This window comes from Procambarus clarkii, chromosome 32, assembly GCF_040958095.1.
Source record: "Procambarus clarkii isolate CNS0578487 chromosome 32, FALCON_Pclarkii_2.0, whole genome shotgun sequence".
Lineage (NCBI taxonomy): Eukaryota > Metazoa > Arthropoda > Malacostraca > Decapoda > Cambaridae > Procambarus > Procambarus clarkii.
The window spans coordinates 11413090-11437950 of record NC_091181.1 but is presented as its reverse complement, the minus strand read 5'-3'; the positions used below and the strand labels follow the sequence as shown (position 1 = coordinate 11437950).

Genomic DNA, 24861 nt, shown 5'->3' with positions numbered 1-24861 from the left:
CTCTCTCCCTCCCCTCTCTCGCTCCCACCCCTCTCTCTCTTCCTCCCCCTCTCTCTCTTCCTCCCCCCTCTCTCTCCCTCCCCTCTCTCGCTCCCACCCCTCTCTCTCTTCCTCCCCCTCTCTCTCTTCCTCCCCCCCTCTCTCTCCCTCCCCCCCTCTCTCTCTCTGTGTCTGTCTGTCTGTCTCTCTCTCTCTCTCTCTCTCTCTCTCTCTCTCTCTCTCTCTCTCTCTCTCTCTCTCTCTCTCTCTCTCTCTCTCTCTCTCTCTCTCTCTCTCTCTCTCTCTCTCTCTCTCTCTCACACACACACACACACTCATAGGGAAATCATGGAAGGGAGACGAACTCTGACTGCCAAACGCAGGAAATTCACAACTGGAACAAACACAGAGGATGGGATGGAACAGGAAGCCTGGATGAAGGAAGTACTCCAGCAAATGCAGAATGAATTCAGTGAAGGACTGAGGGTAATGAGGGAGACAGTAACCAACCTGCAAGATGATTTAAGGGCAGCAAAGGAGGAGATAAGATACCTAAAGGAGACTCTTCCACAATACCAGGCACAAACCGTACCCCAGGGAGATGGGAATGCTACTGTGGAGGGGACCACCACAACCCAGATCTCATTTACTGAAATGCTTAAAAAGAGCCCTGAAGCTAGGTCTGCGGTTAAGGAAGTTGCCATGGAAGTGGCTTCCTCTCAGGAAGCAGCTAGATGTACTAGCCGGCTGATAGAGAGAAATAGAGCAGTAGTAGTAGCAGGCATTGAAGAACAAACAGGGACCAGACCAAAGGAGCGGAGAGACAAGGACAAAAACATGATTAAAGAGATCCTTAAAGAGGTAAGGATGGAGGGAGCTGAGCGAAATGTTGAAAAGGTTTTCAGGCTTGGAAAGTACAACAAGGACAGAGACCGAATGATAAAGGTGGTTTTCATGAGCGAAATCGCGAAAGAGGAACTGCTAGCAAGGAAGTGTTGTCTAAAAGGTGTAGAGAAGTTCAAGAAAATATTCCTGCAGAGGGATATGACAAGGGAAGAGAGAATACGGACAGCAGACGCGAGGAAGGAGCGCAGGAAGAGAGAAGGAAATCAGATTACCACAACCCAGAACCCTACAATCCCAGAGGGAAGTGGAGAACCCTCCTCAAACAGTGCAACAGCCACAGGGATTGGGGCACCACCCCCAAATTCTACCCGACAGACACCCAACCTGCCCCATCCCCTGTCAGCCCCCCACTAAGTACCCACCTAGGGCACCCTCCCCCCACCCACCCCCCACCCCCCACTCACCCCCCTTCTCCCCCTCACCCCTCTCCCCAGGACCTCCCTTCTCCCCCATCCCCCATGCCCTCCCTTCTTCCACATGCCTTCCCGTCTCTCCCACCCCCATGCCCTCCCTTCTCCCCCTCCCCCCTAAGCCCCCCACTCTCCCCCACCCCACCTAAGTCTTCCCCTCTCCCCCACTCCCCTAAACCCTCCCCTCTTCCTCACCCACCTCAGCCCTCCCTTTTCCCCCACGCCCCCCAAGCCCTCCACCCTTTTCTCTTCCCCCAAGCCCCCCCATCTCCCCTATCCCCCACAGCCTCTCCTCCCCCCATGCTTCCCCAACCCTCCCTCTCTTACCCACCCCCTGTACCCTCCCCCTCTTATCCACCCCCTGTACCCTCCCCCTCTTATCCACCCCCTGTACCCTCCCCCTCTTATCCACCCCCTGTACCCTCCCCCTCTCCCCCACCACCCCAAGCCCTCCCTCCTCCACCAATCCCCCCGTGCCAGGTCCCCCCAGCTCCCACTCACCCCAGATCCCAAAGGTCCCCCCCAGAAAAGAAGCAGAAGAGAGTCAGTTTCAGGGTGATGTACTCGAACATAGATGGGATCACAAGCAAGACAAGTGAACTAAGGGAAAGAGCACAAGAAGTTAACCCAGATGTAATCGGACTCACTGAAACAAAACTCTCTGGAATCATAACGAATGCCGTGTTTCCCCAGGAGTATACAGTAATAAGGAAAGAGAGGGAAGGTAGAGGAGGAGGCGGAGTGGCCCTACTCATGAGAAGGGAATGGAGTTTTAAGGAGATGGCCATCCCGGGCTGTGAGGAGTTCAGAGACTACATAGCAGGCACCATAACAATGGGAGGACCAAGAATAGTAGTAGCAGTAATATACAACCCTCCACCAAATGACAGGAGACCCAGTCAAGAGTATGAAAACAACAACAAGGCAGTTAACACTATAATTGAGAGGGCAGCCTCTGCTGCCTGTAGAAATAGATCCCACCTGCTCATCATGGGCGACTTCAATCACGGAAAGATTGACTGGGAGAACAAGGAACCGCATGGAGGCGAGGATACGTGGAGAGCCAAACTATTGGAGGTGGTGACAAGCAACTTTTTAACGCAGCATGTCGGAGAACCCACAAGGATGAGAGGCAATGACGAACCAGCGAGACTCGACCTAGTCTTCACTCTGAACGACTCCGACATAAGAGAAATCGGGTTTGAGGACCCAGTAGGAATGAGCGACCACAGTGTACTGGTGTTTGAGTACTTGATTGAAGAAGGGTTATTGAACTCGAGGAGGGATACCGAAACCAAAAGGTTAGCATACCGAAAGGGAAACTATGAGGGGATAAGAAAATTCCTAACAGATATAGCATGGGAAACAGAGCTCAGGGGAAAGACGGCCCAAGATATGATGGATTACATCACGCAGAAGTGCAAGGACGCAGCAAACAAGTTTGTCCCAGTCCAAAAGGAAAACAGAGAAATGAAGATGAGAAACCCATGGTTTAATCAAAGATGTAGGCTAGCTAAGCAGCAAAGTAAAAGGGCATGGAGAAACTATAGGAATAACAGGACACTGGAGAGCAGAGAAAGATACCAGAATGCCAGGAATGAATATGTCAGGATGAGAAGAGAGGCAGAAAGACAATACGAAAATGACATCGCAAGCAAGGCAAAGACTCAGCCTAAATTGTTGCATAGCCACATTAGGAGAAAAACAACAGTAAAGGAACAGGTTATGAGATTAAGGATAGGGGCGGAAGGATTCACTACAAATGACAAGGAAGTGTGTGAGGAATTGAATAAGAAATTCCAGGAGGTCTTCACCTTAGAACAAGGAGAAATTCCAGAGGTAAGTGAGGGAATAGCTAACCAGGAACCACTGGAAGAGTTTGAGATTACCAGTGGGGAAGTAAGGAAGTGTTTACTAGAGTTGGACGTGACGAAGGCTATAGGCCCAGATGGAATCTCCCCTTGGGTTCTAAAGGAAGGAGCAAGAGAACTGAGCCTACCACTCTCCATAGTGTATAACAAATCACTGGCAACAGGGGAACTGCCAGATATTTGGAAAGCAGCTAGCGTAGTCCCGATATACAAGAAAGGGGATAGACAGGAGGCACTGAACTACAGGCCAGTGTCCCTAACCTGCATACCATGCAAGCTGATGGAGAAGATTGTGCGAAAAAAACTAGTGGAGCATCTGGAGCGAAGGAACTTTGTAACACAGCATCAACATGGGTTCAGGGATGGCAGGTCCTGCCTCACAGGGTTACTTGAATTCTACGACCAGGCAACAAAAATAAGGCAAGAAAGAGAAGGGTGGGCAGACTGCATATTTTTGGATTGTCAGAAAGCCTTTGATACAGTGCCACACAAGAGGCTAGTGCGAAAGTTGGAGATGCAGGCTGGAGTGAGAGGGAAGGTACTCCGGTGGATAGAGGAATACCTAAGCAACAGGAGACAACGAGTCTGTGTGAGGGGTGAGGTCTCAGATTGGCGAGACGTCACAAGTGGAGTCCCGCAGGGGTCAGTCCTTGGACCTATACTGTTTCTGGTATATGTAAATGATCTCCCAGAGGGTATAGATTCGTTCCTCTCAATGTTTGCCGACGATGCAAAAATTATGAGGAGGATTGAAACAGAGGATGATAGTAGGAGGCTACAAGATGACCTGGATAGACTGAGTGAATGGTCCAACAAATGGCTGTTGAAGTTCAACCCGAGTAAATGCAAAGTAATGAAACTAGGCAGTGGAAACAGGAGGCCAGGCACAGGATACAGAATAGGAGATGAAGTACTTAATGAAACAGACAGAGAGAAAGATCTAGGAGTTGATATCACACCAAACCTGTCTCCTGAAGCCCACATAAAGAGAATAACGTCTGCGGCATATGCGAGGCTGGCTAACATCAGAACGGCGTTCAGGAACCTGTGTAAGGAATCATTCAGAATCTTGTACACCACATATGTAAGACCAATCCTGGAGTATGCGGCCCCAGCATGGAGCCCGTACCTTGTCAAGCACAAGACGAAGCTGGAAAAAGTCCAAAGGTATGCTACTAGACTAGTCCCAGAACTAAGAGGCATGAGTTATGAGGAAAGGCTGCGGGAAATGCACCTCACGACACTGGAAGACAGAAGAGTAAGGAAGGACATGATCACAACCTACAAAATCCTCAGGGGAATCGACCGGGTAAACAAGGATGAACTTTTCAACACTGGTGGGACGCGAACAAGGGGACACAGGTGGAAGCTGAGTACCCAAATGAGCCACAGAGACGTTAGAAAGAACTTTTTCAGTGTCAGAGTAGTTAGCAAATGGAATGCATTAGGAAGTGATGTGGTGGAGGCTGACTCCATTCACAGTTTCAAATGTAGATATGATAGAGCCCAATAGGCTCAGGAATCTGTACACCAGTTGATTGACGGTTGAGAGGCGGGACCAAAGAGCCAGAGCTCAACCCCCGCAAGCACAATTAGGTGAGTACAATTAGGTGAGTACACACACACACACACACACACACACACACACACACACACACACACACACACACACACACACACACACACACACACACACACACACACGCACACACATATCCAAGACCGATCGATGAAGATCGATCCAAAGCTACTCCACAGTCAAATCAGGAGGAAAACAACAGTGAAAGAACAGGTAATGAAATTTAAAACAGGCGAGGATATGTATACAGAGAATGACAAAGAGGTGTGTGAGGAATTAAACAACAGGTTCCAGGAGGTCTTCACAATAGAACATGGTGAGGTCACTTCGCTACGAGAGGGGGCAGTAAACCAGGCGGCCTTGGAAGGGTTCGAAATTACGAGAGATGAGGTCAAGAGATACCTGTTGGATCTGGATGTGAGAAAGGCTGTTGGTCCAGACGGGATCTCACCATGGGTATTGAAAGAGTGTGCAGAGGTACTGTGCTTGCCACTCTCCATAGTGTATAGTAGTTCACTGGAGACCTACCAGAAATATGGAAGGCGGATAATGTGGTCCCAATATACAAAAAGGGTGACAGACAAGAGGCACTGAACTACAGGCCAGTGTCCTTTGTATACCATGCAAAGTGATGGAGAAGATCGTGAGAAAAAATCTAGTAACACATCTGAAGAGAAGGGTCTTCGCGACAAATCGCCAACAAGGGTTCAAGGAGGGTAAATCTTGCCTTACTGGCTTAATAGAATTCTACGATCAGGTGACAAAGATTAAGCAAGAAAGAGAAGGCTGGGCAAACTGCATTTTTTTGGACTGTCGGAAAACCTTCGATACAGTCCCTATAAGAGGCTGGTACCTAAGCTGGAGAGACAGACAGGAGTTACTGGTAAAGTGCTTCAGTGGATAAGGGAATACCTAAGCAATAGGAAGCAAAGAGTTACAGTGAGGGGTGAGACCTCAGATTGGCGTGAAGTAACCAGTGGAGTTCCATAGGGCTCTGTACTCGGTCTTATCCTGTGTCTGATATACGTGAACGATCTCCCGGAGGGGTATAGACTCATTCCTCTCAATGTTTGCTGACGATGCCAAAATTATGAGAAGGATTAAGACAGAAAAGGACTGCTTGAGGCTTCAAGAAGATCTAGACAAACTAAAGGAATGGTCGAGCAAATGGTTGTTAGAGTTTAACCCAAGCAAATGTAATGTAATGAAGATAGGTGTAGGGAGCAGGAGGCCAGTTACAAGGTATCATTTGGGAGATGAAATTCTACACGAGTCTGAGAGAAAGACCTGGAGGTAGATATCACGCCATACCTGTCCCGTGAAGCCCATATCAAGAGGGTAACATCAGTAGCATATGCCAGGCTGGCTAACATAAGAACGGCATTTAGAAACTTGTGTAAGGAATCATTCAGAACTTTGTATACCACCTATGTTAGACCAATCCTGGTGTATGCAACCCCAGCATGGAGTCCATATCTAGTCAAGCATAAGGCCAAACTGGAAAAAGTTCAAAGGTTTGCCAACAGAGTAGTACCCGGGCTGAGATGTATGAGCTACGAGGAGAGACTACGGGAATTAAACCTCACGTCGCTAGAAGACAAGAGTTAGGGGGGGATATGATCACCACGTACAAGATTCTCAGAGGAATTGACAGGGTAGATAAAGACGGGCTATTTAACACAAGGGGCACATGCACAAGGGGACACTGGTGGAAACTGAGTGCCCAAATGAGCCACAGAGATATTAGAAAGATTTTTTTTAGTATCAGAGTTGTTGACAAATGGAATGCATTAGGAAGTGATGTGGTGGAGGCTGACTCCATGCACAGTTTCAAGTGTCGATATGATAGAGCCCAATAGGCTCAGGAACCTGTACACCAGTTGATTGACAGTTGAGAGGCGGAACCAAAGAGCCAGAGCTGAACCCCCACAAGCACAAATAGGTGAGTACACACACACACACACACCCATGCTCTTCGTCTCGACCCAAACCGCCCACTATACAGGCCCTTAGTCTCCACAATCCCTGCTCACACACACACACACACACACACACACACACACACACACACACACACACACACACAAACACGGATGGAATCTCGCCATGGGTATTGAAAGAGTGTGCAGGAGCACTTTGTCTACCACTCTCCATAGTGTATAGTAGGTCACTGGAAACGGGGGACCTACCAGAAATATGGAAGACTGCTAATGTAGTACCAATATACAAAAAGGGTGACAGACAAGAGACACTGAACTACAGGCCAGTGTCCTTAACTTGTATACCATGCAAGGTGATGGAGAAGATTGTGAGAAAAAACCTAGTAACACATCTGGAGAGAAGAGACTTCGTGACAACCCATCAACATGGGTTCAGGGAGGGTAAATCTTGCCTTACAGGATTGATAGAATTCTACGATCAGGTGACAAAGATTAAACAAGAAAGAGAAGGGTGGGCGGACTGCATTTTTTTGGACTGTCGGAAAGCCTTTGACACAGTTCCCCATAAAAGGTTGATGCATAAGCTAGAGAAACAGGCAGGAGTAACTGGTAGGGCGCTCCAGTGGATAAGGGAGTACCTAATGTGACGGCGTTCCCCCCCTTATAATTCTCCCACGCCTGCAGTAAGAGTCATGTCTGCTTTTCCCAAGCGTTCTCTACGTTGCAGGCTACAATTTGATATATGGGAGAGAGTGAAGTGTTCTCGGAGAGCCGAGAAATTTGTGAAATAGTGATATTTTGGCCTGTGGTTTAGGCCCTTTAGGGAGCCAAGATGGCGCTGGCTTCCCTGATCTCCCGCCAAAACCGTGTGACGTCAGTGGCACCGGATTGGTCACCGACAGCAATGTGGCACCGGGAGCCAATGAAAACCTCCCGTGGCGAAAGTGACGTCACGAAGGAAGGGGGTCCGGCCAGCGCGCCGGGCTGGCGCCAGCAGTCAGACACGACACGTCATAGAGGTCGGACGTGCGACGAGTGGTCCTGTCTGTCGGACAGCTGTTTCCCACTACCGTGGATTTACGCGTCACCTGAAGTCCGCCAGTACTCTGAGAAGTCTTCCCTAGTTCATGTGTTGAACCAGAAGAGGGAATTGACGGTTATTTGAGCAACAAGTGCTCCAGTTAGGTACTGTGCCAGTAGCAGTGAAGCCGTGCAGTGACGTATGTGGCGTCTATGGCAATTCACCAGTTCGTGACAGCGTAGTGGCAGACAGAGCCACTGGGTAGCTGAGGAAGAGAGGACTATTTGGGGAAACCGGACGACTGTAGCTGAGACGTAGGCGACAGCCGTTGCTGGGAGAAGACGACGGCCAGGAGACCGACTCCAACCTTCAAGAAGTCAAGGAGGAGGACGGACCTGCAGTGAGGAGGCACGAAGACGACGCGCTAAACGGTGGGACGACGAGAGGCTCTGGTAGGACACGACGACGTGTAGTGTGGGGGCGTTCCCGACAGGAGGACCAGGAGCTACATCTCGACTCTCATCGGAGGATAGGGTGAAGTAGGTGTTTCTAGTTCCCTCCCCATTTCCCTTTAGTTAGCTATATTATTCGGCTATATTATCTAGCCTGAGGATTTTATATGTCGTGAGCAAGTCTCACCCATGTCACGATAAAGCACCAGTGTGCTAGACAGTACTATCAAGAGTACTTGTAATATTCATGTTGATTATTGGTGTGTACAGGCACCAGGAACCAGTGATAAATTTACTGTGTTGTGTATATCTTTCTATAGATTTTTGATATGAACATATAGTGGTAAATTATATATAATATTATGCCAGTATTTGGAGGTTAGGCTATGTGCCCAGAAACTATTTGTTTTCCATGTATTGATGATTGATTTATATACCATATATATGTCTATGTTCATTCAGTGAATAATCATTTGTGAGTACAGTGAATTATTGCGTTATCGCCCACGAGAGAAAGTACTGAAAACTCCAGTGTTAATATTTCATAATATATGGTTGAGTGAAGAACAATGTAAAGCCATTACAGTGAATCATTATAGCATTGAATGTAGAAAAGACTGTTTGAGCCTGAGTACAGTGTAACTAAGTAATTCGGTTTATTTGTGCCAATATCGAGTGTGCGAGTTTCTAGTAATATTGGAGAATTTAAAGAAACCGCGCGCGTGAATCTAGAAAACAAGCAAATTTCGCGCGGAGAGACCATTGCGATCAGCTGTTCTTGACACTTGATGAGGAGGGGAGAGTGTTGCCCTCTAGTGATCGCATAATATCCGTGGGAATTACCGGCCGAGTCAGGATCAGTTGATTTATCGATTATTGTGTGGCCTTGTGACATCTTTCATACATTTTAAGTAAAATACAAAACTCTCTTTGTGTTTTTATATTCCCCTCCATTGATCTTGTGGCTATATTATACTGGTAAACATAGAGTGATAACAATAAGTACCTGCCTGATTCCTGATCTTTGAGTGTGACCTTGCCAAGGCTACCACTAAATACACCAGTCCACTGATGGTGTTACTGGCCACCAAAAACACCAGTTGGCGACCTTGTGTTTAACCGTAGAGCCCTATTGTTGGGGAGGGCACACGACAGTCGATGTGAACGAGTCGTGTTCTCACTCTTTCTTAATAAGAGGCCGTTAAGATTGACTGGGAGACTCTCCTGGCGTGCAGTGGCGCCGTGAGGATCGAGGGAAGACCCGCAGGGCTACGGTGAGTTACCTTGGGCATAACTATTGCTCACCCCAGACTAGAGAGAAGAGAGGTGAAACCCCAACATTGGCGACCTCGCCAGGATATAGATCGGAGTAAAGATTGCAGTGGTGTTAGAGATCAGGTGAAGGTTATCGTTCATAGCACAAGATGGAGGATGATAAAGTAACCAGGTTTATTGACTCTAGAAACGAACAGGTGCTGGAAGAGTGCACCAAGGCACTGTTACAGGCTATATCGGATCATTTTGGAATAAAGCTGAAATCTGCCCGAGTTGGTGAAAGAAGACTAGAGATAATGGCTCAGCTAAAGGCTCGAGACGAAGCTTTGGGGGAGGAACGGCCCCAAACACCTGCCAGTGAGGGTGAACACCTGAGTATTGGTGGAAGCAGCAGGGGATCCAGCGGCAGCAGGCACAGCATTAAGCTGGAAATAATGAAGCTGCAGCTAGAAGCGCAGCAGCGCAAGGAAGAGCGAGAAGCACAGCAGCGTAAGGAAGAGCGAGAAGCACAGCAGCGTAAAGAAGAGCGAGAAGCGCAGCAGCGTAAAGAAGAGCGAGAAGCAGAAGCGCAGCTGAGGAGAGAAGAAGCACAGCAGCGCAAAGAAGAACAAAAGCGAGAAGCACAGATGAAGCGTGAGGAGCGAGAAGCACAGATGCAGCGTGAGGAACGAGAAGCACAGCAGCGCCGGGAAGAGCAAGAGCGAGAAGCACAACAGCGCAAGGAAGAGCGAGAAGCACAGCTACGCCGGGAAGAACACGAGCGAGAAGCACAACTACGCAGGGAAGAACACGAGCGAGGGCTGAGACAACAGGAAATAGAAGCCAACAAGGAGGTGGAGCTGAAGCGAGCTGAACTGGGACTAGGTGCCCCTGCCCCGCCACAGGAAGACCGACGAGTGAGGGAACGAGACCTGCCGGTCTTTGTGCCTAGTGAAGCCGAAAGTTTCTTTGATCACTTTGAGAGAGTTGCTGCTATGAAGAGGTGGCCGAGGGTGGAGTGGGCGGAGTTGGTCCAAGGGAGGCTCACAGGTGAAGCTCGTGAAGCCTTCACTATGCTCGACTTCCAAGAATGCACTAACTACGATGCGGTAAAACGAGCTGTGCTCCGTTCCTTTAAGCTCACGCCAGAGTGTTACAGAAAGAGGTTTAGAGAATGTACCCATTCACCAGGAAAATCGTATGCGGAGACGGCGAGGGACATGGAAAGAAAGTTCCTTAAGTGGATGGACTCTGAAGAAGCGGGATCGGCCGAAGAAATCAAGGAACTAATTGTCATGGAAAAGTTTATGTCCGTGCTCCCTCCTGAGATCAGGATGAGGGTAAAGGAGGCGGACATAAAGGACCTGAGGGCCGCAGCCGACCGGGCCGACATGCTAGAAGAAGCCCTACGCCCACGCCGAGAGGGACAGAACCGACCACCCGCATACGTCGGAAACGATAGGAGTTATAGAATGACGGATGGATGGAGGACAGGAGCGAGTTCTCCCAAATCCCACCTCTCAAGTTGGAACACCCGAGGATCAAAAGGTGCTGTAGAACCGATCAACAAGAACCATGCGGAGAGCTCGGGAGCTGTTGTTGTGACCAAGGATTCAACAAGCGGTTCGGGAAAGACACAGGGTACGACGGCCTCTGGAGGCAGTGCTAAGGCGAGCGGTGGCGGATGGTCTCCGCCGAGGGGCCGCTGCTACAACTGCGGAATACCTGGACACGTCGCGCGGGAATGCAGACGCCCTAAGCAGCGGGGACACGTTGCTTTAGTGATGTTCGAGGACCAGAGGGCCGAGAGAGTGCGGGATGAACTCGCGCTGAGTGGGGAGAAGCAAGTTCACCCATTCGTGTGTCAAGGAACCGTAAGGATGGGGGACGCAGACCCCATCCCTGTGAAGATCTTAAGAGACACTGGGGCCGATTTTACCCTGGTGAGTGAGACCCTGTTCCCCGAGGGTTACGAAAGTACCAGTGTGGGGGTAGCAAGTGTGACCACTGTGGGAGGCCCAGTGAGGATGCCCCTACACCAGGTAACTTTAGATTCCGACTATGGCTGCCAGACCCTAGTGGTGGGAGTCTGTACATCAATGCCCAAGATGGAGGCGCAGGTCATCTTGGGGAATGACGCGTGTGGAGGATATGTCCTTCCGAATCTTGTGAAAGGCGAAGAATGCCTAGAACAATACAAGGAGACAGGCGGAGAGTGGAACGCCTGTGGGGGCGAGAAGGGAATCGCACCGGTGGCGTTCCCAGTTTGTGCTGTGATACCAAGACGACGCGAAGGACAAGGAGGTTGTGGATCTGATGGGGCTGAGGAGACGACTGACAGCCTGGGAATAGATCACCTCTTCGTAGGACCCGGAGAACGAGCGGTTGGCGGAGACAGCCCAAGTGGTGATTTGCAGGTGACCCTCACCAGTTCTCTAGGGGTAGACCGCGCTCGTCTTGAACAGTTGCAACAGGAGGAGTTCCCCGATTTGATTAGTGAGGCCCAAGGAGGACATGTTGGCCCTGAGAAGGCTACTCATTTTTACCTTCAAGACGGCATGCTGATGAGGCAGTGGAGACCTGTGAGGGTGGAGGCCGGGGAAGAGTCTCTAAGCACCAGGCGCCAGGTAGTGTTGCCGGCCCAGTGCAGAGCGGCCGTGTTGGACCTAGCGCACTCCGTGGACTCTGCAGGCCACCTGGGAGTGACTAAGACGCTGCGAAGGATCAGGGATTACTTTTACTGGCCAGGTATGGACGCCGAGGTGAGGCGCTATTGTAAGACGTGCTTACCATGCCAGAGGGCAGGGAAGAGCCAGTCCGCGATACCGAAGGCCCCATTGATCCCTGTTCCAGCGTTTGGGCCTGCTTTCGAGCGTCTGCTAGTTGATGGAGTGGGTCCTTTGCCAAGGACGAAGAAAGGGAACACCTACCTAATGACCATAATGTGTACAGCCACCAGGTTTCCGGAAGCCGTCCCGATGCGACGTTTAACATCGCAAGGAGTAGCCAGCTAACTGCAGCGATTTTTCTCGTGGGTGGGGATGCCCAAAGAGATCCAGACAGACTGCGCAAGCATATTTCAGTCGAAATGGTTCCGACAGACGATGGCAGGATGGGGAGTGACTCAGATTCGATCGTCGCCCTACCGACCGCAGTCGCAGGGGGCGATCGAAAGATTCCACTCCACATTGAAAACTGTGCTGAGAGTGTTCTGCGCAGAACAGGGGGCTGAGTGGGATGAGGCTATATACCCCGCATTATTTGCCATACGCAACGCGGTGGTAGAATCACTAGGATTCTCACCATTCCAGCTAGTGTATGGACACGAGGTGAGAAGTCCCCTGTCCATGCTGAGGGAACAATGGACACCGGCAGCGACCGTGGGAACGGTGAACGAATATGTCCAGAAGTTTAAAGAACGTCTCACTCTAGCGAAGGAACTGGCTGGGAAGCACCTGAAGGAGGCACAGCGTAAGATGTCGGAGTGGTACGACAAGAGAGCTACACAGAGGGATTTCCAGGTCGGGTCCCAAGTAATGGTCTTGCTTCCAGGTAAAGGTGTAGGGTGACCGAGTCACGGTTCGAGGGACCATACCGAGTGCTGCGACGGTTGGGTCCGGTGTCGTACGAAATTGGGAAGTCGAACAGATCCCGAAAGAAACAGGTGTGTCACGTGGACCGCCTGAAGCCCTTCTTCACTGTGGAAGGAGGAACCGCCAGGCAGGAAGGAACGATGACCCGGGAACCCCAGCAGAAGACAGTTCTATGCGTACAGGTGGACCAAGAACTCCCGGAGGAGGAAGGAAAGTGGTCCAGGGCGGATGGCACCCGTCTCACCAACACTGAGAGTCTGGCAAACATCAAGGACAAGCTGTCACATCTGGAAGGGCAACAGAGAGCGAACCTGACGGACCTACTGAGAAAGAATGCCTCCCTCTTCACCGACGTGCCCCGACGACACCGGAGTGTGACGCACGAGGTGGAGGTGAGGGACGCCAGGCCCGTCAAACAGAGCGCGTACAGGGTGAGCCCAGAGAAGCGAGAGCTGATGAGAAAGGAGGTGGAGTACCTCCTTGAGAACGACCTTGCGGAGCCCAGCAAAAGTGAGTGGAGTTCCCCGTGCCTGTTGGTGAGGAAAAGCGACGGAACATACCGCTTTTGTACAGATTACAGGAGGGTGAACTCCATCACTGTGGCGGATTCTCACCCCATGCCAAGAGTGAGTGACTGCATTGACCAGGTGGGCAGTGCACGGTATGTATCCAAGGTCGATCTTCTCAAGGGGTACTACCAGATCTCCCTGACTCCTGAGGCCAGGAAGATATCAGCTTTCGCGACTCCTGATGGGCTGTACCAGTACAAGGTGTTGCCCTTCGGCATGAAAAACAGCGGCAGCTGCTTCCAGCGAATGATGAACGAGCTATTAAGGGGTGCAGTAGGATGCACGGTTTACATCGATGACATCGTCGTGTACGCCGACGATTGGGGGACGCATCTGGAGAGACTTGGGGAATTATTCAAAAGGTTAGAGGAGGCTAACCTGACTGTAAATTTGGCCAAGAGTGAGTTTGGGAAAGCTCACTTAGAGTACCTCGGTTTTGTCATCGGCCAAGGTGAAGTCACTCCAGTTGATAACAAAGTAGCAGCCATAAAGGAATACCCCGTGCCCAAGATGCGCAAAGGAGTTGCTCAGGTACCTCGGAATGATAGGGTACTATCGTGGGTTCTGCCGGAATTTCTCCACGGTAGCGCATCCCCTAACCGAGCTACTCTCCAAGAATGTAAGATGGAGATGGGGAGAGGCCTGCCAAGAGTCTTTTGAAAAGACCAAGAAAATGTTGACGGAGGCCCCAGTATTGATATCTCCAGATTTTTCAGCCGGTTTTATCCTGTACGTGGACGCCAACGACGTTGGAATAGGGGCCACGTTGGCTCAAGAACGGAGTGAAGTGCATAGGCCAGTAGCCTTCTACTCGAAGAAGTTCGTAAAATACCAGTGGGCCTACAGCACCGTTGAGAAGGAGGCATTGGCGCTAGTTATGGCCCTGAAGCACTTTGATGTATACGTGGGAGGAGGGGCGAGACCTGTCCTAGTATTCACCGATCACAACCCTCTCACATTTTTATACAAGATGAAGAATTCCAACCAACGTCTAACGAGGTGGGCGTTGTTACTGCAAGAATACCGGCTGGAGATCAAACACATCAAGGGGAAGGACAACGTAGTAGCGGACGCCCTATCCCGCATACACTAACGAGACATGACTCTTATTTTAAAAGGAGGGGTATGTGACGGCGTTCCCCCCCTTATAATTCTCCCACGCCTGCAGTAAGAGTCATGTCTGCTTTTCCCAAGCGTTCTCTACGTTGCAGGCTACAATTTGATATATGGGAGAGATTGAAGTGTTCTCGGAGAGCCGAGAAATTTGTGAAATAGTGATATTTTGGCCTGTGGTTTAGGCCCTTTAGGGAGCCAAGATGGCGCTGGCTTCCCTGATCTCCCGCCAAAACCGTGTGACGTCAGTGGCACCGGATTGGTCACCGACAGCAATGTGGCACCGAGAGCCAATGAAAACCTCCCGTGGCGTAAGTGACGTCACGAAGGAAGGGGGTCCGGCCAGCGCGCCGGGCTGGCGCCAGCAGTCAGACACGACACGTCATAGAGGTCGGACGTGCGACGAGTGGTCCTGTCTGTCGGACAGCTGTTTCCCACTACCGTGGATTTACGCGTCACCTGAAGTCCGCCAGTACTCTGAGAAGTCTTCCCTAGTTCATGTGTTGAACCAGAAGAGGGAATTGACGGTTATTTGAGCAACAAGTGCTCCAGTTAGGTACTGTGCCAGTAGCAGTGAAGCCGTGCAGTGACGTATGTGGCGTCGATGGCAATTCACCAGTTCGTGACAGCGTAGTGGCAGACAGAGCCACTGGGTAGCTGAGGAAGAGAGGACTATTAGGGGAAACCGGACGACTGTAGCTGAGACGTAGGCGACAGCCGTTGCTGGGAGAAGACGACGGCCAGGAGACCGACTCCAACCTTCAAGAAGTCAAGGAGGAGGACGGACCTGCAGTGAGGAGGCACGGAGACGACGCGCTAAACGGTGGGACGACGAGAGGCTCTGGTAGGACACGACGACGTGTAGTGTGGGGGCGTTCCCAACACGAGGACCAGGAGCTACATCTCGACTCTCATCGGAGGATAGGGTGAAGTAGGTGTTTCTAGTTCCCTCCCCATTTCCCTTTAGTTAGCTATATTATTCGGCTATATTATCTAGCCTGAGGATTTTATATGTCGTGAGCAAGTCTCACCCATGTCACGATAAAGCACCAGTGTGCTAGACAGTACTATCAAGAGTACTTGTAATATTCATGTTGATTATTGGTGTGTACAGGCACCAGGAACCAGTGATAAATTTACTGTGTTGTGTATATCTTTCTATAGATTTTTGATATGAACATATAGTGGTAAATTATATATAACATTATGCCAGTATTTGGAGGTTAGGCTATGTGCCCAGAAACTATTTATTTTCCATGTATTGATGATTGATTTATATACCATATATATGTCTATGTTCATTCAGTGAATAATCATTTGTGAGTACAGTGAATTATTGCGTTATCGCCCACGAGAGAAAGTACTGCAAACTCCAGTGTTAATATTTCATAATATATGGTTGAGTGAAGAACAATGTAAAGCCATTACAGTGAATCATTATAGCATTGATTGTAGAAAAGACTGTTTGAGCCTGAGTACAGTGTAACTAAGTAATTCGGTTTATTTGTGCCAATATCAAGTGTGCGAGTTTCTAGTAATATTGGAGAATTTAAAGAAACCGCGCGCGTGAATCTAGAAAACAAGCAAATTTCGCGCGGAGAGTCCATTGCGATCAGCTGTTCTTGACACTTGATGAGGAGGGGAGAGTGTTGCCCTCTAGTGATCGCATAATATCCGTGGGAATTACCGGCCGAGTCAGGATCAGTTGATTTATCGATTATTGTGTGGCCTTGTGACATCTTTCATACATTTTAAGTAAAATACAAAACTCTCTTTGTGTTTTTATATTCCCCTCCATTGATCTTGTGGCTATATTATACTGGTAAACATAGAGTGATAACAATAAGTACCTGCCTGATTCCTGATCTTTGAGTGTGACCTTGCCAAGGCTACCACTAAATACACCAGTCCACTGATGGTGTTACTGGCCACCAAAAACACCAGTTGGCGACCTTGTGTTTAACCGTAGAGCCCTATTGTTGGGGAGGGCACACGACAGTCGATGTGAACGAGTCGTGTTCTCACTCTTTCTTAATAAGAGGCCGTTAAGATTGACTGGGAGACTCTCCTGGCGTGCAGTGGCGCCGTGAGGATCGAGGGAAGACCCGCAGGGCTACGGTGAGTTACCTTGGGCATAACTATTGCTCACCCCAGACTAGAGAGAAGAGAGGTGAAACCCCAACACTAAACAATAGGAAGCAGAGAGTTACAGTGAGGGGTGAGACCTCAGACTGGCGTGAAGTCACCAGTGGAGTCCCACAGGGCATTACTTGGACCTATCCTGTTTCTGATATACGTAAATGATCTCCCAGAGGGTATAGACTCATTCCTCTCAATGTTTGCTGACGACGCCAAAATTATGAGAAGGATTAAGACAGAGGAGGACAGCTTGAGGCTTCAAGAAGACCTGGACAAGCTGCAGGAATGGTCGAACAAATGGCTGTTAGAGTTTAATCCAAGCAAATGTAATGTAATGAAGATAGGGGTAGGAAGCAGGAGACCAGATACAAGGTATCACTTGGGAGATGAAATACTTCAAGAGTCCGAGAGAGAGAAAGACCTGGGGGTTGATATCACGCCAGACCTGTCCCCTGATGCTCATATCAAGAGGATAACAGCAGCAGCATATGCCAGGTTGGCTAACATAAGAACGGCCTTTAGAAATTTGTGTAAGGAATCTTTCAGAACATTATATACCACATATGTCAGACCAATCCTGGAGTATGCGGCACCAGCATGGAGTCCATATCTAGTCAAGCATAAGACTAAAATGGAAAAGGTTCAAACGTTCGCCACCAGACTAGTACCCGAGCTGAGAGGTATGAGCTACGAGGAGAGACTACGGGAATTAAACCTCACTTCGTTGGAAGACAGAAGAGTTAGGGGGGACATGATCACCACATTCAAGATCCTCAAGGGAATTGACAGGGTTGATAAAGACAGGCTATTTAACACAAGGGGCACATGCACTAGGGGACACAGGTGGAAACTGAGTGCCCAAATGAGCCACAGAGATATTAGAAAGAACTTTTTTAGTGTCAGAGTGGTTGACAAATGGAATGCATTAGGAAGCAATGTGGTGGAGGCTGACTCCCTACACAGTTTCAAGTGTAGATATGATAGAGCTCAGTTGGCTCAGGAACCTATACACCTGTTGATTGACAGTTGAGAGGCGGGACCAAAGAGCCAGAGCTCAATCCCCGCAAGCACAACTAGGTGAGTACAACTAGGTGAGTACACACACACACACACTCACACACACACACACACACACACACACACACACACTCACACACACACACACGCACACACACACCAACACACACACACCTGGGAAGACGGGACACCACGAGCGTAGCTCTCATCCTGTAACTACACTTAGGTAATTACACTTAGGTAATTACACACAATGCACTCACCTTCCCCATCTAACCATTCCTGTGTCCTCCTTGCTTTAAACTCTTTTGATACTCATTATCTCCAGTTATCTAACCTAATGATTGTGCCCACAAACAAAATCTGTCTTCTGATCATATGTTTTTAAAACTCAATACCTGAATTCATTATGTTTTAAACTAAAGCTAAAGTCTATGGAAAAAGGACTTCCAGAGTCTGTTCGGAGGAGGGATATTGGGGTCATTTCCATTTGCTGAGGCACTGAGCCAACCCACTTATGACTTTCCTTATATAATTATGATTAATCATGCAAGGTTAAATGAGGCTGAAGCATCTAGCGTCCAACTTCCAACACACAAACACATAGACATTGATTCTCTCTTGTAGATATAGATTTATTTTTCAAACATGTTTTTGCCTCTTTAACTTTTCACTGCTTCACATTTTCATATGATTATATTTGTATATATTTTATAATACTGAAACTCTGTTTCGCAAGGAGGTGACTAATAATATTAGTACCCTGCGGGCAGATGTTGGTGGGATGGTGGCTTGTGTTCTGCTTGGTCATCAGTACGGGGTTCAGTTCCTCGCTAGTAGCTCATTTGACCGTCCAGCGCAAGTCACCGACTGTGGACAGCTTCCAGGACCTGATTAACCTGGGTAACTGGAAGTGGGGCACTGAGCCCTGGCTGTACAACGGTGCTGCTTATGAGTACTTCGCTAAACATACTGACCCCGTGGTTACCAAGATATACAGGAACATGGAGGTAAGTGCATGCTTATAGAGCTTTATAATTAAATTCTTGCTAGACTTATAGTTGAAATCGATGGCTTTTCTGCATTATATTTCATTTACAAATATAAATATAAACAAAAACTCCAGAATAATAACAAAATATTTTAATTAAACCACTTATTTACCTTTGTAACTGCACCAAAACACATAAAAAATTAATGAAGCAGAATTCGTTCTTTCTCCTATAAATAGGAGCCATTCACTTTATGTACAATAACACTAATCCACCCGTTTGCCAGACTAATCTTTAGCTCCCTCTTGCTCAGGTAATGGTAGCTGATGACGCCCTGAGGAGAGTCCTGGCGGGCAGGTTCTCTCTAATAGACTTCAAGAACTACATCAGCGTCATTGTGGCCTCCAGGTACACCGACTCTTTCGGCAACACTCCATTTTACATCAGTAATCAAGGAATCTCCGTCATAGCTGCTTTTGGCTGGGGGCTCAGGTGAGTTGCTATACACAATTCCTGTTTGATTATGGATATTTACTTACAGATTTATTAAATTTTTTCTAGCAACTATGAAGATAAAAATACGAATACTAATAATAACAATGTTAAAAACTACTTATTAAAAATCAACTATGTTTTAGAGGAGATGGTACATATGCCATAGTCTTTTATATTGTTGGATAATTAATTGGATCTGGCATATAGGACCGGTTCATGGAAATCTTCCGCATCCCACTGAAGACCATTTATGTAACCCAAACCTCCAGGTTGTCGTGCACAATCAGTCGTCCAATGAGCATATCGTAGAGGCGACAGTGCTCCAAGGAAGTGTCATGGAATCACTCCTTTAGAACATCTACTTTAGTGACCTTCTGGAGCTAATACTAGTCGCAGATGAATGTACAATAACTTTTTCCAGGAGACAATATAGAGGATGGAGATCACATCAATGAAACGGAAAACTATTTGATCACGAGAGACAACGGTGGCAAGTTACTGCTGCCTCTCATAAAGCCCAATTCATGGCAATTTCAATGATATATCGAATATATTATCCAACTCCCTAAGTGTCAGAACCTTCAGCTATTATGAACGTAATGTGCAAAATATGGATTGTTGTATACACCAAAAATTATCACGTTTGTACTACAGGAGTACTATAAAGAACGCACCAAAAGGGAAAAGAGTAACAATAATCTTAACTCACTTGTCTTAGACCTAAATTAACAATCTTAGGCTCAATATACACCATCTTAGGCCCAATTAGTGCATATATGAACTATTCTAGGTAAAGAAAGGTTTTTGTTTGGTTGATGCCTACTCTCTCATGGCCTGTACAAAATATATTATAAAAAACGTAGAAATTTTGGCTGCCACAGCCCATACTTTGCACTTACATCCTCAGTTGTAACAGGTAATATACTTTTTGATGATATGTTGTGTCCTGTCATAAGATTGGAGAAGAAAATACTGATATACAACCAATCATTTATCATCTTAGAAGTGGAACGTGACGCTAACTTGTTCTTCTCCAGACATGTGTACTATTGTTGAAGGCAATTGCACTATGAACCTAGCCTCCCTTTGGAGGATAACACCTCGACTAGATGAAAGACATGTTTAACACACTTCAACTCTTTAATAAGTCTTGTAATGGCGTGCTCACGACTAATTTGGGGTTTCTGTTCGCAGTGTTAAATGTTATTAGATACAAATGAAGATAAAGTTGCACATATAGTGAGAAGCAAAATTAACATACTTGACACAATACCGGACATTCACACTGTCTAACAGTCTGAACGTCCAGTATTCAGACACATTTCTGTCTGTCAGACGGAGAAGAGAGGCATCTCTGTGTTTTGAAAAGAGTTCCAAAATTTTATATGTGCAATATGGCTTATCTAAAAGCCACTCCGTCATGAATAACCTGCGTAATAGGTGGTTTGATATAAGACAACCGAACAGTTCGTCCCTTTTGTACGAACTGAGCAAATTCAAAGTTCCTGTCACCCGAGCTTAACTTATGGAATGCATTTTGACAACACAGTGGAAACAAAAAAAACATTCTGATAAAGAATTTTAAGTTCATGTAATTGTTTGGGTAAATACTAAACACACACTATCATTCAATAAACATATAGAATCCTTGCATTGCTTAAGATAATTATACTGAAAAATGTAGTTCTTACTTGCAAACATGAGAGTAAAATTTATTGGTGTGTAATAATAATAATAATAATAATAATAATAATAATAATAATAATAATAATAATAATAATAATCATGAGAAAATCCATAGGAGGCATGATGAAGGTTCGAACCTATGCGTTGTGTTCCCAGACACACGCCCTAGTCAACAAGGCCACGACATGGTAAAAAGGATAGAAACCTGGAGTTCTACTGAACACAAAAGGATTTTTCTCCGGCTTCCAGTGAAGCCAGATCAGGATGTCCATACAATCCCCTCCCCCTCCCCCCCACCCCATGCACTCTGGCTCTGTCATCCATTAAGGTTCTACCTTTGACTCTTATCTTTCACTACACAGAGAGTAATCTCACTAACGTGATGTATCAATGAGAAAATCCGTAAGAGCCGTGAAGAGTGTTCGAACTGTGGGAACCGACCTGTGAGATTTATATGTATTTAATTTATATGAATTTATATTGAATTTATATTTACGTTAATTTATATCTTTCGTTTGCAATTTGTATGATGTTAAGTGGACTGTATTTCTGCAATAATCTCACAAATCGATCCATACACATTAGGGGGGTTTATATTAAGTTTATATGTATACAGCCAATCAAACTACGGTATTAACTACATATATTAGTAAATAAATTGGAGGTGCCTTATCTTATTGTACAGTAGGCTTAGTCCACCAGGTATAACTAGGATGTAGACACCAAATTATCGTTTGAGGCTAGCTTCCATCACCCTGGTAACTGATATACCAAGCGTGCTTCCTCTTCTTGACCTGTCAAAGGGCATTAGCTATAAAGCCGGAATCCTAATATATGACAGCTATATCAGAGAAAACACTGTATATTATATATGATAAGGACCAAGGCTTAATTACCTTTTTAAGAGGCTCGTTCGCATCCTAACCGGTTCGCCCTTATCTAACTAATATTAACTGGCCAGAAATGATTAGATAAACGGGTTTCGGTAGGACACTTCCCTTGTTTATGTTGACAGCGTGTTGATGATGGTATAACACTTTGATCTCCATAACACTTTGTCAAAGAGAAATTATAGGAGCTGAATTTGCTCCCCTGCGCCTCTGGTCTTAACAAACAGTGGCTGACCTCTCCCTACTACTGACGCTCCTGGCTCACTTGTCCAATGTCAATAAGTGATAGAAGGGTCACATTTACTTTATTTTGATACTGATAATTAAGTTAATTCAAATGAGATGTTTTTATGATGGTAAAAGTCCAGAGACTAATGTATTTAAGAATAATTCCCAACAGAATAGCTGGTGAATTTATCGTACTATGTGGCAATGATATCCCGTTTTCTATTGTCGAAAAATTCCACTACATGCTACATTTTCTAAGGGTAACTTGCGTATACAACAGCAGCAGCTATTATCTGCAAATAGCATGTAATATTATTAAATGGTGTCGGGTTTTCCGACATGAACCTATGAGATGAGTGTTCCCACGCACACGCCCCAATATACTAGGCCACGACATGGTAAAAAGGTTGCAACCTGGAATTCTACTGATCTTCTCATTGATGAAGTCAATGAGAAGTTTTTCACATTGATGCATTTCACCTGATTTCACCTTTACAGCTGGTGCTGGAATTAGATCCTCACCCCTGCTATTATTTAGGCAAACTTAGGCCGCTAGCAAAATGTAAAAATCTCAATCTAGTAACATTAAATTTAGCCAGCAAAATTGCAGCAATTTTCTACTCAAACTATACTAGATTTCTCCCATCAAATTAAATTTCACGAAAATTAATACACTCGCCACGACATCATCATAAACAGTCATACACTTGAAAATACATTAAAAATAATCATATAGTAAATGCTTCAAACAATAATAATAATAAAGGTACATTCTAACGTCAGCCTTAGGACACCCAAATTCAAGGGGGGGGGGGGGGGGGGGGGTGAGATAGGTGACCAGCTCCTCGCTGTCATCGTCTGCGTCCTCGTCAAGTGTACTCACCTAATTGTGCTTGCGGGGGTTGAGCTCTGGCTCTTTGGTCCTGCCTCTAAACCGTCAATCAACTGGTGTACAGGTTCCTGAGCCTATTGGGCTCTATCATATCTATATTTGAAACTGTGTATGGAGCCAGCCTCCACTACATCACTTTCTAAAGCATTCCATTTGTCAACCACTCTGACACTAAAAAAGTTCTTTCTAATATCTCTATGACTCATTTGGGCACTCAGTTACCACCTGTGTCCCCTAGTGCGTGTGCCCCTTGTGTTAAATAGCCTGTCTTTATCTACCCTATCAATTCCCTTGAGAATCTTGAATGTGGTGATCATGTCTCCCCTAACTCTTCTGTCTTCCAACGAAGTGAGGTTTAATTCCCGTAGTCTCTCCTCATAGCTCATACCTCTCAGCTCGGGTACTAGTCTGGTGGCAAATCTTTGAACCTTTTCCAGTTTAGTCTTATCCTTGACTAGATATGGACTCCATGCTGGGGCTGTATATTCCAAAACTGGCCTGACATATGTGGTATACAAAGTTCTGAATGATTCCTTACACAAGTTTCTGATTGCCGTTCTTATGTTAGCCAGCCTGGCATATACCGCTGATGTTATCCTCTTGCTATGGGCTGCAGGGGGGACAGGTCTGGCGTGATGTCAACCCCCAAGTCTTTTTCTCTCTCTGACTCTTGAAGAATTTCCTCTCCCAGATGATACCTAGTATCTGGCCTCCTGCTTCCTACACCTGTCTTCATTACATTACATTTGGTTGGGTTAAACTCTAACAACCATTTGTTCAACCATTCCTTCAGCTTGTCTAGGTCTTCTTGAAGCCTCAAGCAGTCCTCCTCTGTCTTAATCCTTCTCATAATTTTGGCATCGTCATCAAACATTGAGAGAAATGAATCTGTACCCTCCGGGAGATCATTTACATATATCAAAAACAAGATAGGACCGAGTACAGAGCCATGTGGGACTCCACTTGTGACTTCACGCCAATCTGAGGTCTCACCCTTCACCGTAACTCTCTGCTTCCAATTGCTTCGGTACTCCCTTATCCAATGGAACACCTTACCAGCTACACCTGCCTGTCTCTCCAGCTTATGTACCAGCCTCTTATGCGGTACTGTGTCAAAAGCTTTCCGACAATCCAAGAAAATGCAGTCCGCCCAGCCTTCTCTTTCTTGCTTAATCTTTGTCACCTGATCGCAGAATTCTATTAAACCAGTCAGACAAGATTTACCCTCCCTGAACCCATGTTGGCGATTTGTCACGAAGTCCCTTCTCTCTAGATGTGTTACCAGGTTTTTTCTCACGATCTTCTCCATCACCTTGTATGGTATACAAGTGATGGACACTAGCCTGTAGTTCAGTGCCTCGTGCCTGTCGCCCTTTTTGCATACTGGGGGCCACATTCGACGTTTTCTATATTTCTGGTAGGTCTCCCGTCTCCAGTGACCTACTATACACTTTGGAGAGTGGCAAGCAAAGTGCCTCTGCACACTCTTTCAGTACCCATGGTGAGATCCCGTCTGGACCAACAGCCTTTCTAACATCCAGATCAAGCAGGTGTCTCTTGATCTGTCTCGTAATTTCGAACCCTTCCAAGGCTGCCTGGTTTACTTTCCTTTCTCCTAGCACAGTGACCTCATCTTGTTCTATTGTGAGTATATTATAAGTGTGTGTTCCCTAAGTCGCCTCTCCACCCAGACTCACAGCGTCCAGTTTCTGGACCCCTCAGGTCCGCCCTGGCCGTCACTTCCGGCCCTGCTTCCCCTTCAAATTATCGTTCTTCTGTTGCTCGTCTTGTCTACTCGAGTTGTGCTAACGCACTCGGGCTTAAGCACAACCATT

The 24861-nt window shown here is 47.0% G+C and overlaps 1 pseudogene; it reads left to right on the top strand.

Moving 5' to 3' along the window:
* The window catches only part of LOC123759260 (glutamate receptor ionotropic, delta-2-like), a 191962-nt pseudogene that overhangs the window by 104050 nt on the left and 63051 nt on the right, over window positions 1–24861 (top strand).